This window comes from Camelus ferus, chromosome 11, assembly GCF_009834535.1.
Source record: "Camelus ferus isolate YT-003-E chromosome 11, BCGSAC_Cfer_1.0, whole genome shotgun sequence".
Classification (NCBI taxonomy): domain Eukaryota; kingdom Metazoa; phylum Chordata; class Mammalia; order Artiodactyla; family Camelidae; genus Camelus; species Camelus ferus.
The window spans coordinates 72,086,374-72,103,344 of NC_045706.1; positions in this window are offsets into that span (position 1 = coordinate 72,086,374).

Below are 16,971 nucleotides of genomic sequence, written 5' to 3' on the forward strand. Positions count from 1 at the left end.
CCACCTACTTTGGGGAAGCGGCTGGGGTTCCCAGGAACTGGGCTGCCGCGCACTTCCTGGCCTTTCGTGGTTGGCCTCGGGACTGTCGTGGCCCCTGTGGGAGTGTCACTGAGCAGCCAGCGTGTTACAATGAACGCACACTGAAGCTCAAGGTCTGTGGGAGCCAGACCTCCTGCCACCTTGGTGCCAGTTGCTGCGTCATCCCTTCGATGGCTGTGCCCTGCCCCCTGCCCTCCCGTCTCCCAGGGGAGCCCTGGGAGTCCTCAGGCCGCAGCGCCCACCGCCACCAGTGAGCGGCGCGGAAGAGGCGGTCCCGAAGGCCCACAGGGACCTGCGTGGCATGTGATCTCTCCTTCACGACGACTGCCAGCACGGAGTCTGAGACAAGGCTGCAAGCAGCATGCCACCCCATCTTCTTTTCCTGTTTTCCATCTTTCCTGTTAAACAACATTTCCTTGGCTTGCGTTAGTTTAATGTTTGGGTTGGCCCCCGTTTTGGCTGACCTAGACCACTTATTCCGGCTTTGTGGCTGCCCCCAGTGATAGAGGTACATATTTTGCCCGCAGAGGGCTATCTTTTCCTTTCTTCCTTCAGGGACAGTAGATCAGCAGAGAGGCCGTGGCACTCATCCAGACAAAACAGCGCAGCAGGATGGCCGCCCCCACCCCGCTGAGCTTGCCGGCTGACTCATGGGAATTGGGAATAAGTGACCAAATGCAAACAGTGGAGTGATGCCAGCAGGCTCTCTTCTAGCTGACGGTCTCCTGCGGCGTGTGAAGAAAGAAGCCGGGGAAAGCCCGGCGCTGGGCACCAGTGCCATTTGCTGCTGCTGGCTTACTGCCACTGTCACTCAGTGTGCAGGGATTTCTGCTTTGCAGAAACAACCCTTTCTTCCTTGCTTTTCTAATGACCCTCCTTCGGTTGAGAGTCACCCGTGAGGCACAGGCCTCCTCAGCCAGGCAGGGCTTTGGTCCATTCGCCATGCTGCAAAAGGGTCCCAAGCCCTCACCAGCTGGCTGGTACCAATGAGAGACAACACGCTGGCATCCGGAGCCAAGCCTTGCTGCCTTTCACTTCCACCTGCTGAACGGCAAAATCCTCGGCTGACCTCACATGACGAGATCAAAGACAGATGGTAGCTAGAGAGGCAGACAGGGATGGAGAGGCATGGAGATCACCGAGCCAGCCACTCCGGGGGCGGAGCAATGGCGTGAGTGCTCACTGCCAGGCCTCTCCCTGTCTTCTCTGGGTCAGAAGAGGCTGCAGGCATCAGAGACCTCAGCGGGTACTCAGCTGTCACCCTCCGCTGCCCGTGCCCGGCAGGCCCCCATCTCTGAGTATTCCCAGAGCTGAGGAACCCCGAGGCATTCCCTTCTAGTCTCACAGCCCTAGGGATGCTGTGTCCTGTGCAAAAGTGAGGAGAATGCATGCTTTTTCCCAACTCTGTCGCACCTTCTCACCTGAGCCCCGTGCAAGGTGGGGTACTCCCAGAGTCTCACGAAGACCTTGCTGAAAACAACCCTCTCCACCCTGCCTGGCTCTCCTCTTCCCACAGCTCTAGGGCACACATGAGCTCTCAGACCTGGGACGCTGGGGCCCAAGGCCCCCTCCACCAGAACTTCCCACCGTCAAGTCTGGCCCATTGACCGCAGGTGTGTGTGCACAAGGGAGCCGGGGGTTGGGGTTCACACATGTGCTAATGTGTAGGGAAGCACAGGGTAGGCTCAGCGGGGGCCCCCATTTGCTTAGAGGGAGGAGACGAAGGGATGGGAGACTCGGCCGGTGGAGTAGGCTGGGAGTAGGCAGTGGAGTGGCCGAGGGGAGGAACTCATCTTAGGAGACAATACTTCATCTCCAGCTCTACCAGATGACACTGTCATGCTCCTAGGTCCCCTGCTCTTTGGAATATCTTTTCCCAGCCCCAGATGAACCCCGTGGTCTGATCCTGGGATCATGACACATGGTGGCTGAGGTGCGGACTCTGAGTTTGGCTGCAGACCCACCAGGTCAGGGGTATCTCCGGGACCAGCTCACCCCACTCCAATGCGTGGACCACCCACATGTCTGTGGGTCCCCACCTGCCAGAGGATGATGGTGAGCAGCCCAGGAGAGACTGATGGCATTCCATTCTCGTTGACAGCACTCTCCCTGCCGGACATGCTCCAGATGACAGGGTGGAAAAGGCAAGATGCAGATAGAAATGTTTGCTTGGCAATTTGGGTTTTTGTATTTTTCTGGAAGATTGCATTAAATATAAAGCCCAGTGTAAGCCTCAAGTGTGGTGCGAGTACATGAGCCAAGGAAAAGGTCTAGATTTGATGGTGTAACCATAATAAGGCCTTCAGCTCTTGCCACTTGCTGGGGTCTGGGATGGACCAAGCCCTTCTCATGCACCTCTCTCCAGACATTTTTTTCCTGGTTGGCTTGCACTGTCGTGTGTGGCCACTTGGAGGACTGTGCCGTAAGTCAGGAAGAGCTAGGGACCCATGTTTTGGATAAAATCTCACGATTCATTTTCCAAGCCCAAGTTCAGAACTTGCAAAAGAAGCAGCTCCATGTGGCATTGGCCTTTCCTTGTGTCCTTCAAGAAGTCATTCCCAGCACCAACAGTTCTGGGTTTTTTGAAGCTTTCTTGGGGGAGAAGGTGGGAAGAACTGTGCTCTGCACAAATTTCCCTATCTGCTTGTACCAGCTGCATTTCAATAAAGCTTGTGTGTCACCTTGACGCCTGGGCCTCTTTATAATCAGTACACATTTATGTCAAGGAGGAAAGGAAGGGAACTCTTATGCAAGCACAAAAATGGTCTTTTTAAAGTCAGTTGGTTTGGGGAGGTTTTTGAGTTTGTTTTGTTTGTTTGCTTGTTTGCTCATCATGTAGCTGCAGCTTTATTTGTGAAAGGGAAAGTGAGGAAGGGAATGGGGGACAAGGAGGAGGAATGTCCAGGACCTTATCTACAATCTAAATAGCCGGGGCAGGATCTCCGGGCGTGATCAGGCAATGGGACAGCCACTATCTCCCAGGTGGCGATGTTACAAGACCTGACCGTGTCCGGGGGAAACCCCCCATTTGAGATGCCGGGGTGCCTCCTCTCTGCTCACTCCTGGTCCCACAGACACGCTTTAGTAGCTCAGTTAAACTCTGGCTGGAACCATAGTTTGCAGTGACAGGCAAGCTGCCCTTTTAGGCTAACTTGTTTCTCGCCAAGAAAAAGGTCTTTTATCACGTCAGGAACCTGGAAAACACCCTCCCCTGTGGCCCAGCTGTTAGATCATGATCTCACGCACCTTCAGTCAAAACAAACTGCTTGTGAGAACGAGGCGGATCCCCGCTGCACACACAGCAGGGCGCCGAGGGAACAGAACCCACAGCGGCCCTGGTCTTTGGAAAAGAGCCCGCCACACCCACCGGAGACCCCCTGGAGTATTTTTGATAACACCACAGAGTAATGGCCACAGAGTCTCTTTTAAATCACATGTCTGGTTGCATTTAACATTTGCCCGTGGGGTCAAGGGTCAAGGAGAGCGGCATGATGCAGCTGTTTTGAAAGCAGCAAGAAGCCGGACTTAGGCAGGGCCTCTTGCCAAGCAGCCCTGGATGACTTCTCCACCAACCCCTCAGGCTAAAGCTGCAAAAGTGAACCTGCGCATTCAAGATCCGTGTTTCTTTTCACCCTTGGGTGTTTTCCAAGTCTTCCACAATGAACATGACTTTCTTTTCTTTTCACCCCTGAGTCTGCCCATATTTTGGGTCATGTGTGGGTCAGGAGGCTGCTAGAGGATCCGAGAGTGGGTTACCCCACGGGGACAGAAAACACACACTGACTTTAGTCCATGGGCCCATTAGGGGTCCTGCCTTCTCTCAGCCCTTCATCAGGCTCCAGTGGTGAACATCTGGCAGTTGTTGTCTTACCTTCATGAGCTGCTGCACCCAGGCTCATTCACCCCGAGGAGCACATCCACAAACTCCTGCCACAGGGCCTTTGCACTTGCCCCTCCCCCTCCTTCCTCTGCCTGTATGGCCTTCCCACATGCCCACAGGCTCCCTGCTGCTGCACCTCAGCAGGCAGATCTTCCTGCTCCCCCATCCCATCCCTTATCCCACCTCCTTTCAAGTTTCTCTGGGCATTTACCACCACCAACATCCTCTAGAGTTCATGGTGTTCGTGTTGCTATTGTCTTTCGGTCACACTCCACCAGACAGCAGCCTCCAAGAAGGAAGAGATTTGAGCCTGTTTTCTTCACTGCTGCTGTTATCTTCAGCCACCAGGACACATCCACTCACTGAGGATCAGCATTCCCAGAGCAGAGATACAACTGTGTATTCCGCTTTTCCATCTGCTCTTCTATTACATTATGTTTCTGTCTCCATGTAAATATTGTGTGCTATTTGTTTGTTTGTTTGTTTGTTTTTATTGAGGTATAGTCAGTTTACAATGCTGTGTCAATTTCTGGTGTACAGCACAATGCTTCAGTCATACATGAACATACATATATTCATTTTCATATTCTTTTTCACCGTAAGCTATTACAAGATATGGAATATAGTTAGTTCCCTGTGCTGTACAGTATAAACTTGTTTGTCTATTTCATATATATTAGTTTCTACAAACCTCAAATTCCTACTTTATCCCCTTCCCACCCTCCTCTCCCTGGTAACCATAAGTTTGTTTTCTATGTCTGTGAGTCTGTTTTTGTTTTGTAAATAAATTCATTTGTTTTTTTTTTTTTAGATTCTACATATAAGTGATCTCATATGGTATTTGTCTTTCTCTGTCTGGCTTACTTCACTTAGAATGACAATTTCCAGGGCCATCCATGTTGCTGCAAATGGCATTATTTTATCATTTTTTATGGCTGAGTAGTATTCCATTGTACAAATATACCACAACTTTTTTATTCAGTCATCAGCCAATGGACATTTAGGTTGTTTTCATGTCTTGGCTATTATAAATAGCACTGCTATGAACATTGGGGTGTAGGTATCTTTCTGAATTAAGGTTCCCTCTGGATATATGCCCAGGAGTGGGATTATTAGATCATATGGTAAGTCTATTTTTAGTCTTTTGAGGAATCTCCATGCTGTTTTCCACAGTGGCTGCACCAAACTGCATTCCCACCAACAGTGTAGGAGTGTTCCATTTTCTCCACACCCTCTCCAGCATTTATCATTCATGGACTTTTGAATGATAGCCATTCTGACTAGTGTGAGGTTTTTATTTTCATTTCTCTGATAATTAGCGATATTGAGCATTTTTGTTATGCTTATTGGCCATTTGTATGTCTTCATTGGAGAATTGCTTGTTTAGGTCTTCTACCCATTTTTGGATTGAGTTTTTGTTGTTGTTGTTGTTGTTGTTGTTGTTGTTGTTGTTATTAAGCTGTATGAGCTGTTTATATATTTTGGAAATTAAGCCCTTGTCAGTCACATTATTTGCTAATTTGTTCTTCCATTCCGTAAATTGTCTTTTCATTTTGCTTATGGTTTCCTTTGATATGCAAAAGCTTATAAGTTTAATTAGGTCCCATTTGTTTATTTTTGCTTTTATTTCTATTGCCTGGATAGACTGCCCTAGGAGAACCTTGCTAAGATTTCTGTCAGAGAATGTTCTACCTATGTTTTCTTCTAGGAGGTTTATAGTATCTTGTCTTACATTTAAGTTTTTAAGCCATTTTGAGTTAATTTTTGTGTAAGGTGCGAAGGTGTGTTCTAACTTCATTGATTTACGTGCTGCCGTCCAGTTTTCCCAACACCACTTGCTGAAGAGACTGTCTTTTCTCCATTGTATATTCTTGCCTCCTTTGTTGAAGATTAACTGACCATAAGTCTGTGGGTTCATTTCTGGGTTCTCTATTCTGTACCATTGATCCATATGTCTGTTTTTGTGCCAATACCATGCTGATTTGATAACTGTAGCTCTGTAGTATTGTCTGTAGTCTGGGTGGGTTATTCCTCCAGCTTCATTCTTTTTCTTCAGGATTGCTTTGGCAATTCTGGGTCTTTTGTGATTCCATATAAATTTTAGGATTATTTGTCCCAGTTCTATGAAAAACATCTTAGGTGATTTGATACATTAAATCTGTAGATTGCTTTGGATAGTATAGGCATTTTAACAATATTAATTCCTCCAGTCCAAGAACATGGGGTATTTTTCCATTTCTTTAAGTCCTCTTTAATTTCCTTAGTCAATGTTTTGTGGTTCTCCACATGTAAGTCTTTCACCTCCTTGGTCAGATTTATTCCTAAGTATTTAATTTTTTGGATGCAATTTTAAAAGGGATTGTTTCTTTACTTTCTTTTTCTGATATTTCATTGTTAGTGTAAAGAAATGCTACTGATTTCTGTACATTACTCTTGTATCCTGCTACCTTGCTGAATTCTTTTATCAGCCCTGGTAGTTTCTGTGTGGAGTCTTTAGGGTTTTCTATACATGTCATCTGCATATAGTGACAATTTTACCTCTTCTCTTCTAATTTGGATCCCTTTTATTTCTTTTTCTTGTCTGATTGCTATGGTTAGGACTTCCAATATTATGTTGAATAGAAGTGGTTAGAGTGGACATTCTTGTCCCAGACTTTAGCAGGAAGACTTTCAACTTTTCTACATTGAGTATTAGGTTGGCTGTGTGTTTGTCATAAATAGCTTTTATTATGTTGAGATATGTTCCCTCTATACCCACTTTGGTAAGAGTTTTTATCATAAATTGGTGTTTCTAGATTTTGATTGCAAGTGAAAAACATGCAACTCTTCCTTTCACTTGAACACCTAGTGCTGTGATAGGGTTATTAATTGGCCTAATTTCAGTATTATTGTGTCCCATGGAGACACTCAAGGAGAGACAGAGATGGGGGAACAGCCAGTTGGTGGAGGTGTCAGAACACAAGACATTTATCAATTAAGCTCACCATTCTACATGGCTGCCCCAAAACAATCACAATAGTAACATCAAAGATCACTGATCACAATTTACCATAACAAATATGGTAAATTAACTGGAAAAAATTTGAAATATTGCAAGAATTACCAAGATGAGATACAGAGACACAAAGGGAGCAAAAAATGGCACAACAGACTTGCTCAACAGAGGGTTGTCTCAAATCTTCAATTTGTGTGAAAACAAACAAACAAACAAAAAATATTACCTATGAAGGGCAATAAAGTGAGGAATGCCTGTACATGAATAGATGGAAATGGAATTTCTATTATCCAAACACCCACACCCCCAGCAAGTTAGATTGACAGCAGGACTTCTGGAACGATGACTCCCTTTGTTAAAAAGGCATGCTTAGGTCTCCCCTAAATGAAGGACACCCACTCACCATCTTCCAGCTGCCCTGAGATCTCTTTCTTCCTTTCACCTGCTCTGTCCCTGCCTCCACTTCCTCAACGCCCACCCCCCATTAACCTGTTGCAGCCAAGGTCACTCCCCATCATTTACTGGAAATCTTCTTTCAGCAGCCACCAATGACCTTTTCATTGCCAGAAGCAGTTTTTAATGCCCACCCCCTGAAAGCTCCTTAATGTCCCCGTTAAATTCTACCCTCTGTATGTTTGCTGGCTCCTACTTCAATACAATTAAAGTTCTTCACAAGATCCTGTTGTAAGCCTTCTTTTACTTTTCCCCTCTCTCTTCAGTCTCCTTGGCAATTCCATCCACTCCAACTTCTTCTCCTTTCACACCTGTGGGCCCATCCCTAGTGGACCCCTCTGGGCTGGATATCCCTCCCAAGTCAGAGGGCTGCATTGTGACATTTCTCATATGGCCCCCAGTCACTGTCCAGCATTCCTCTTCCAGGCACCCAACTCAGATGCTTGGTACTTTAATTAAAATCTCTCTGCTTTCTTTACTCTGAAGGAATATTGTACCCCTTCTGCATTCTGAAGGAGGCAATCACCAAGTTCTCATGAATCCTAACTCAACCATCACTGTGATTCCACCTTCAAAATCCCTTGCCAAGGGACCATGTCAGGGTAAACGAACAAGAACGTGAGCAAAATACATGAAACAGCTGTTTTCAGACATTGGCCAACCAGCGGGAAGACTTTGGATCCCTGAGAAGGGTGAGGCCTACAGTCTCCCCAGCTTTCTGATGCAGCTGATGGAGGGGGTCAAGCAGAGATGAGGCCTCGGGAGTTGAGACCAGGAAGAGGTTGGGCTGGCTGTCAGCCATGGGAGCAGGCCAGGACTCAGGGGAGTTAGGAAGAAAAAGAGCCCACGTATTTGCTTAGGGGTCACCTTGAGTTTGTTACTGAATACTAACCAGAGCAAATGTAAAAGGAACTCCACAAACAGGGCAAGTCCCATAAGGGTGCTGTAAGCTGAGTCTGCATAACACAACGACACGTTGGAGCCCCAAACAGAAAAAAAGGAGAAATGTGTTAAATGCTGTTGAACTCTGAAAGGCTGAGTCTTTCGAGACGCCACTTGTGCATCTATTGAGATATGTCTTTGACATAGTGCGGGGCTAATATGTTGCTAAGGATTTTTGTGTCTATATTCGTGAGAGAAAATGGCTTTTCGTTTTCTGTTCTTATAATGTCTTTGTCAAATGTTGGTATCAGGGTGATGCTAGGCTGACAATGTTTTCTCCCCCTTTGTCTTTAGAAAGAATCTGTGTCGGCGTGGTATGACTTCTTCCTTGAATGTTTAGTGAGATGCAACGTGAAAGACTTCCGGCCTGGAGTTTTCTTTATGGGAAACTGTTTAATTCCAAATTCAATTTCTTTCATAGATACAGGGGTACTACAAATTTCTGTTTTTCCTTTTGACAATTTTGATAACGTGTCTTTCAAGACATTTGTTTCTTTTATCCAAGTGGTTGAATTTATTGGCATGACGTAGTTCATAACATTCTCTTAGTATCATTTTAACGTCTGTAAGATCGGTTGTGATGTTCCCTCTTTCTTTCTTGATATTGGTAAAGTGTTTTCTCCTTTTTCTTAATCAGTCTAACTAGAGATGCTAGAGACGTATTAGTCACTTCAAAGAACCAACATTTTGTCTCACTGATTATTTAGTTGTCTTTTTCCTATTTATTGATTTCCTATTAATTCCTTTTACTTACATTAAGTTTAATTTGCACCACCACCCTTTTATGCTTTTTAATCTTAGTGACTTAGATCTTTTTACTTTTCATTTATAAGCACCTAAATCTATATACTTCCCTATAAACTTTAACTGCTTGCCACACAATTTGATACATTGTATTTTTATTATTACTGTCAAAAATAACTTCACAGTGGAGAAACTTAGCAAAGCCCACATTTTAATCAAATGATTGACATAGACTTCAGTAGTGAGACATACAGAAATCCTGTGCTGCCTGATGCAATAAGAACACACATTGCTTCTGTGATATTCTTGCCAGAGCTACATAACCTGAACCCAAATGTGAAGAAATGCCAAAGAAATATACATTGAGGGTTATTGTATAAAATAAATAGCCTGTAATCCTAAAATATTATAGTCAAAGACTGAGAAAGCTCTTCCAGAATGAAGAAGACTACATACATATGACAACTAAATGGAACATATAATTCTGTTTTGTATTCTGTTGACATTGAGACATTGCTGGAGCTTGAGTGGGATCACCGTCTCCACTGAAGAAATAGGTCCTTGGAGAAATGGCTAATTTCCATCTGAATGAGGTCCAGGATGAGCCTGGGACACCGCATTATACTAGAAAACTCAAATATGAATGTGGTCATATGTAAAGGACTGAGGAGACAGCTTGAAAAAGAGCCTACTTGCCAAAGTCATGACAATTTAAACATCAAAAAGTACTATGATTATGATGGGTTGAAATACCTTGAATCAATGAAAATTCATTCATGATATTTTTAATAATATATAAAGTCAGAAAAACTCATTTATCACCATTTGAAGTAGCTATTAAAATAATGCCTTACTTTGAAAATGGGTATTTTGGGATCTCAAGTAACCCATGCTGATGAGATAATAAATGCAGAATGAATGACAGAATTACTTTTAAAATCATTTCATAAGCTTTAGACTTTACCAGTTGATGTTAAAACCTTTATGTGAGTAGCTGAGGGAGAACTAGCTGTATATCCAGGAATATCACATGAATTTAGTCACAGCGGGGAAGTATAACAGCAAAATGGAGATCAGATTTTGACCATCCCAAGCCAAGCAAGTGTCACGGGTCTTCTGACCAGCTATGACCTGTTCTAGCTAATGATGTTTAGATATAAGTTCCATGAAATATAGGGCAATAGTCACCAGAAAAATCCAAAAAATGGAACATCCTGCAGGCAGCTGGCTAGCCCCTTCAACAAATCAATGTAATTTTAAGAGAAACTTTTTAAAAATCAGGGAGTTTTAAGGGACAGAAAAACAAAATGCCATCACAACCAACAGTGGGTGGAACACTGTTTAAAGCAGCAGTAAATTAAAATTTTTGGCTAATTGGAAAAATTTGAATATGGTGGTTACTCTATATGAGTTCAAAATTTACTAAAATGGAGTAGAGATCTTTGACTGAAAAAAATTACAATATGGTACACACATTTTGATTTCATTTTGCTTAAAGATACATATATACTTGTGTGTACATGCGCACGTGTGTATAGATAGATACATAGCAAGACTGAATTACGATAAAATCTCATTTATGTAAAAAAAAAAATTAGGTAATGTGTATAGTGCATCTGTCTACACTTACACACTGTGAAAGGATTTCAGTCTAAAATGGAACTGGAGGACAGGGAAGATAGAATCTCAGTCTCGCGCCTCCCAGAAAAGCAGAACTAGGAACTGAGAGGTTGATTTACCATAAATGCCTGATTTACAGAAGACGGACACCTAGCTCCGGACCAATGAACACCTGCCAAGAATCCGTCCCGTCCTCAATCCAGTGAACTCACTACCTGGACTCTTGCTGGACCGCCTGGCCTTTTCACTCCTTGCTCATAAACAGAGTGGCCCAAACCCTCAATGGACTTTCTGAATTGCAATCCCTCCACTGTTCTGGAATAAACTCAATTTCTGGTCATTTGAGCTTGGCTCAGTTTACCTCCTTTATTAAGGTTGACACTACCTACCTACTTACATAGAAAAAGAGCCAGGAGGAGATGTATAACCTATTTCACTTTCGTTTTTTGTTTGTTTGTCTTTTGGGGGGGGATATTTAGTTTATTTATCTTTAGAGGAGGTACTGGGGATTGAACCCCGGACCTCCTGCATGCTGAGCATGTGCTCTGCCACTTGAGCTATACTCTCCCCCATGCCTGATCTATTTTAAAAGTGTAATATCTGTTAAACATGTGTTATCTGGGTAATAGGAATATTATTTTTATCTTATTTGTATTCTTTAACTTTTAAAAATTTATTCCTTACAAGGCACACACACAGTGGCTTACATGAAAAATACTGCGGCTGGAAGTTGGGGTGGGTGAGCTCTGCCACGCACAGTTTCTCAAAGACCTGGCTCCCTCCACCTTAGGGAACCACCAGCCCCAACACGAGGCCTTCCAGCTTGACGCAGAAGGCGATGAGAGGGGAAGAGTTTTCAAAAACAGCTGGTTTATGGACCAGGCTTTTACAATAATGAAAGGTTATTTTTTTAAATAGGTTTTTTTGTTCTGACCATGCGTCTGCCTTCTCTTAGTTCCTAGCTCAGGCCCTCCCTCCAGCTGGCCCACTAATACTGCAGTAGACTCCGTTTGTAACCTTGGCCCACCCCAGTCAGTCCTGCAGATCAGTCCTCCTGAAAGGGAAGTGCCCACTGGACAACGATGAGCCTGTTTCCAAGGTTCCCACCCACACTCTGAAATCAGAACTTCTCCTGCCTCCAGGACTGGGTCCTAACCCGAGCGGTTTCCCAGTGTCTTCTGTGTCCCCTACTCTCCTCGCCCAGCGTGCCACCTGACCCCAGCTGTCCCCACGCCCATGTTCACGGCCTTACCCGGACACCCAGCCCTGTCTGCTGAAGGCCTCAGTTCTTTTCAGGCCCGCTTCCAGGGAGACTTTCCTTGGAATCTGCACACCCACCTGCCCCACAGCGTCTCCCCCTGAGATTTATCAGCATTTCATTTATAATTTCTTTTTTTTTTTTTAACTGAAGTATAGTCAGTTACAATATGTCAGCCTCTGGTGTACAGCACAATGTCCCAGTCATCATTTATAATTTCTAACATTGACATTAATGTGTGTGGTCTGTCCCCTAATCACATGACCCTTTTGAAGGCAGAAATTCTTACTCAGTTTTATATCAATCACAGGACTAGTTCTGTTTTGTGCTAAAGTAGTTCCATAAAATATTAAATGAATGAATGAATGATGTTGTCTAATTACAGAATATCCTCATTCAAGTATTTCATCCAGGGTCGAAAAGAAGTATCTAAGGTCAGCAAATTATGTTTGTTTGTTTTTTCTTAAAGGGACAGAATGTATCCTCCATGCTCACACATTCTTATGAAGCCGAGATGGATGAAATGAATGTGGATGACATTCTCTGATCCACAGCGAAGGGTCTCTGTCAAAATCGGGTGTAGAGGACTCGCTTATTTCTCTCCTTTTGAAATTACACTATTAACACTGGACAGATCCATTGCGGTTATCCTGTTTCTTGTCACTTTGTCTATGGCTTGTAACTACAGTCCTGCCTGCTGCTTTTCTTCAGCCTTGCACATCTCTGCATCTGAGAGCTAAGGGCTTGTAGGAAAAGCAGAAAGAGCCAGAACATCAGTCACCAGCAGGAAAATGGCTCTGTCGCCTGTGCAGCAGACTGAGGCCGTGGTCCTGTGGGGACACCTTGGCAACAGGAAGGGGAGCCACTGGAGTAACAACCTTTAACCCCAGGAAGGCAAATGCAATCTCTGAGTCTTCCTGAGAGCCAGAAAAGTCAATAACAAGACTGGCCTTGCAGAGATGGGGCTGCACACAACTGGAAGGATCCCCGAGAATTCTCCAGAGCATCCTGTCCGCGGGTCCAGGGCTGCAGAGGGAAAGGGGGTGACTGCCTCCCCCACCAGCCCGACGGGCACTCAGGGCAGGGCCAGGTGTCATGACAGACAACGTTCCAGAAGGAAGTAGGGGGGCCTCTTGAGTAGCCACTCTGTCATCTCCATTTTGCAGATGGGAACACAGGCCTGGAGAAGGTACCTGTTTTGGGCTGAACTGTGTCCCCTGAAAATTCATATTTGTAGTCCTAACCCCAGGACCTTGGAATGTGACTGCATTTGGAGACAGTAGCTTGAGAGGGGCAATTAAGGTAAAATGAGGCCTTTGGGTGAACCCTGACCCAATCTGCCTGGTTTCCTTGTAAAAAGAGGAGACTGGGATACAGACATCACAGAGAGAGGACCATGTGGGGACCCCAGGCCCCGCACAAGCCAAGGAGAGAGGCCTCAGAAGAAACCGGCCCTGCAGACAGCTTGATGTCAGACGTCCAGCCTCCAGGGCTGTGGGAACATAAACTCCTGGCCCTAAGAACAGGAATACAGTACTAGGAGCCGGTAGAGCTGAGATTCAGATCTAACCAATCTGACTGCAGGGCCTGAACCACATGCCTCCTCCCTGCCCCGAAACCACTGGGTCATAAGTTATGGTTGTGGCCTGGCCTCTGTGGCTTAAAGAAACGCCCAAAGAAGCTCCCTGAAGATGGGCATAGGATGACCTCCCCAGTCTCCCTTCTTCTGAGGATGCGCTGGGGGTGGGTGGGGGTAAGAGACCAAGACAAAGCCCAGGCAGTATTCGGGAGAAGACGCTTCCATCCTCGTCCTGTGTGTGAGCAGCTCCACAGCTGTGACATCCGGGCCTCTCTGGGCCCCTGTACGTTCTCGTTCTGCCCAAAGGGAGGAATAATTCAATTTGAAGAGTAAACATGGGATGAAAAACTGCGTTCTCTTCTTGGCCTCCCCAGTCCTCCTTCCCCAGGTGCAGGCCTTCTCTGCTCCCCTCGGCCTCCCCTGGCCGGGGAGCTGCGCCAGGGGGAAGGCCCGGCCTGGCCTCCGGTGTCCATGACGGCCTGAGAAGGAAGCCGAATCCTGGGGTTTCATTGGCGGGCACGTTTCACTCTCGTATTCGGCTACGTCTGAAAATTAAACCCCCAGGCGGAAAAAAACAACAGAGACCACAACCCCCGGGCCCATTAACATCTGCGAAGCTCTTCCCTAGAAAACATGCCTGTTCTTTTGTCACAGTGACTCCCGACCCCTGAGAAAGGCACCGCGCAGGCTGGTCCAGGAATCGCGGCCCCGACCCAAGAGCAATGCAACAGCATCACCACAGACCGCGGAGTCGCCATCTCCTCTGGTGGAATTTCCTCCATCGGAAAACGAAGGTGCTGGACTTCACTTAAGAAGGGCCCTTCTGGAAGATGCTCAGAGCCTGGTCCCAGCAACTGTGGTATTTCCTGAGGGAGAAAGACCCTAAGGCAGACAGCCTGCCCCTTTGTGTGGCTTAGGATTTAATTGGAGAGAAGAGAGGGACAGAGCAGTGCCGGCCAGCTCTCCGAGGGGAGGGAGAAGTTCAAGGGTGCGGCAGTCGGGACAAGAGCAGGGAGAAGGTGAGTTAGCCAGCAAGCTCACAGGACGCTTTCTATCAGAGACAGCAGAGAGGGAAGGCTCCCTGTCTGCCCGGCCACCCCCGCCAACCTGACTCACTCATTGCCTCTTAGTTTCCATTTTTGACGAGCAAATAGGGCACCACATCCCTGGGAGACAGGAGGGAAGGGGGCGGGCACAGCCGTTCAAGGAGTGACAGCAATTAACACCAAAATGGTGGAAGATTCAACTCCCAGTTGGCTGTGAGGCTTAACATTGTGGGAGATTTGACTTCTAGAGGACCTTGAGCTTCATTGTATGCTAATTGTAGTGTTAACATGGTAGATGGCACCCCCACAGGCGTCATGACAGCTCCAAGGCTAATCATAAAAAGTCAAAGAGTGAGCGGTGGCCCAGTTCCTGGGAATCCCAGTAGTTGGAATAGTCCTCCCACTTGTAGGCGTGTGTAGCTACCGAGCCCCTAAAAACTGGCAACAGCACGCCTGGCTGCCTCTCTCTCTCCCTCTTCTTGGGAGACGCCCTGCACTCTGTCTATGGAGTGTGTACCTACTTTTACTCTAATCTGAGCATCCAACCCCCACGCCTCGTGGCCTTTCTCTCACCTTCTTAAACAGCCTACACTCTGTGTAGTGTGTATCTCTCTAAATAAATCTACCTTTATTCAATTGTGGCTCACTCTTGAATTCTTTCCTGCGTGACACCAAGGACCCACACTTGGCAGGGCATGTCCCAGGGACTCCACCGAGATCTGAGACACGGTCCTCTTCAAGCCCCACATCTATTTTTCCTATATCACCTGAAAAAAGCTTAAAATACTTAACATTCTCATCATGACTTGGTATTTCATAGCACGTTTCCTTTGATGTTTGCCCAGAGTAGGGCAGGGTGGGGAGGACATCTTACAACGGAGGATGGCTGTGGTGGAGGGCACGTGCAGCTTGGGACTCCTGCACTCCCCCATCACACCCACATAACATCCTGGTTCTCCATCTAAGAAGCGCCGGCTCCTCTTGGGTGGCCCGGAGATGCCAAGTGGTGGGACTCACTGAGGAACATGGGTGGAGTGCGATTTCTGGGCCTGTATCATCAAGTCCAGCTTTACCGCGGTGGCATGCCGAGGAAACCAAGCAGAACTCATAGAGAACTCAAAATACATCTCCCTTGTACCTGACCCCCTTAGCTCCTCCCTCACGAAAGAGAAGGAATGTTCTTCTGGAAAACTCCTAGCAACGACCCTCGGCAGGAGCAGCCAAGAGGAGGCGGCTCAGGGCCGTGAGTCATCATTACCATTTTTTCAATCATTATCACCATCCAGAGAAAAGGGAGCTGTGTGTTTTCTACCATCTGCCTGACAGATCCACGTATACAGCTGTCCAAACAGGACTAAAAGGCAAATGCTCAGTGGCTTTGAACAGAACCAGAAAAACTACAGGCTTCTCAAGGTTAAAATGAGCTGAGCTGCTGATTTTACTATTAAAATTCGGAGTTAAGACTCTTAGGGCTGGCATATGGTGGGATACTGAGGGCTCCCTGGAGGTGATGATGGAGTGTGTTTCTCCGCTGTCTTCTAGCTTTATTTAGTCTTCTCAAACCCATCATTTGCACATGAATGGTGGGTCTGGGCTGCAAAGTGACCCAAATTGGATACACCCAGACTAACACAACAAAGGACAGGAATTCAGAACAATTAGGAAGAAAGAGAGGGGATTATACGTAATACAATGATGACTTCAGATTACAAGTAATATAGCGGTGAGTTCTTCACTCCTCAACATGGACTTTCTCAGCAACTTCTATTCCAAGGAATTGAGTAGGACTTTTCAAAAGGTATGTAGGTTCTGCTTCAGGACAGTGAGGGGGTAAAACCCAGGCAGAGAGAGCAGAGGAGGTGTGTTCAACATCACAGTGAAAAATGCATTTGAGTGGAACCCACTTGGTAATCTCAGGAACCAGCTCATTGGAGGAGTATCAGTAGGGGGTCTTGGTTGCAGGGATTTATCAAAGGTGGGTAGCTCACAGATCTCCCAGGAGGGTCAGGGAATCAAACCAAAAGCCCATGCATCCAGGAACAGTGCCCAAAATACAGCACAGAACCCCTCCACCGAGGTCTCTTCTGAAGATTTAAAGGGAATAAAAACAGGCTGAACTTCGGAGGCATGAGACAGGAGGGAAGAGGGCAGGGCATAGCCATTCAAGGAATAACACAGCAGTTAACACCAGGATGGCAGAAGATTCAACCCCTAGTTGGCCTTGAGGCTTAAGATGGTGGGAGACTTGACTTCTAGCAGAACTTGAGCTTCATTGTACGCCCACTGCAACATATTAGCATGATGAACAGCACACCCTCAGGTGCCATGGCAGTCCCAAGGCTAGCCACAAAAGGTCAAAGTGGGCAACGGCCAACTTCTTGGGGATCCCAGCCCCTTCCCCAGGGTAGTTAGACT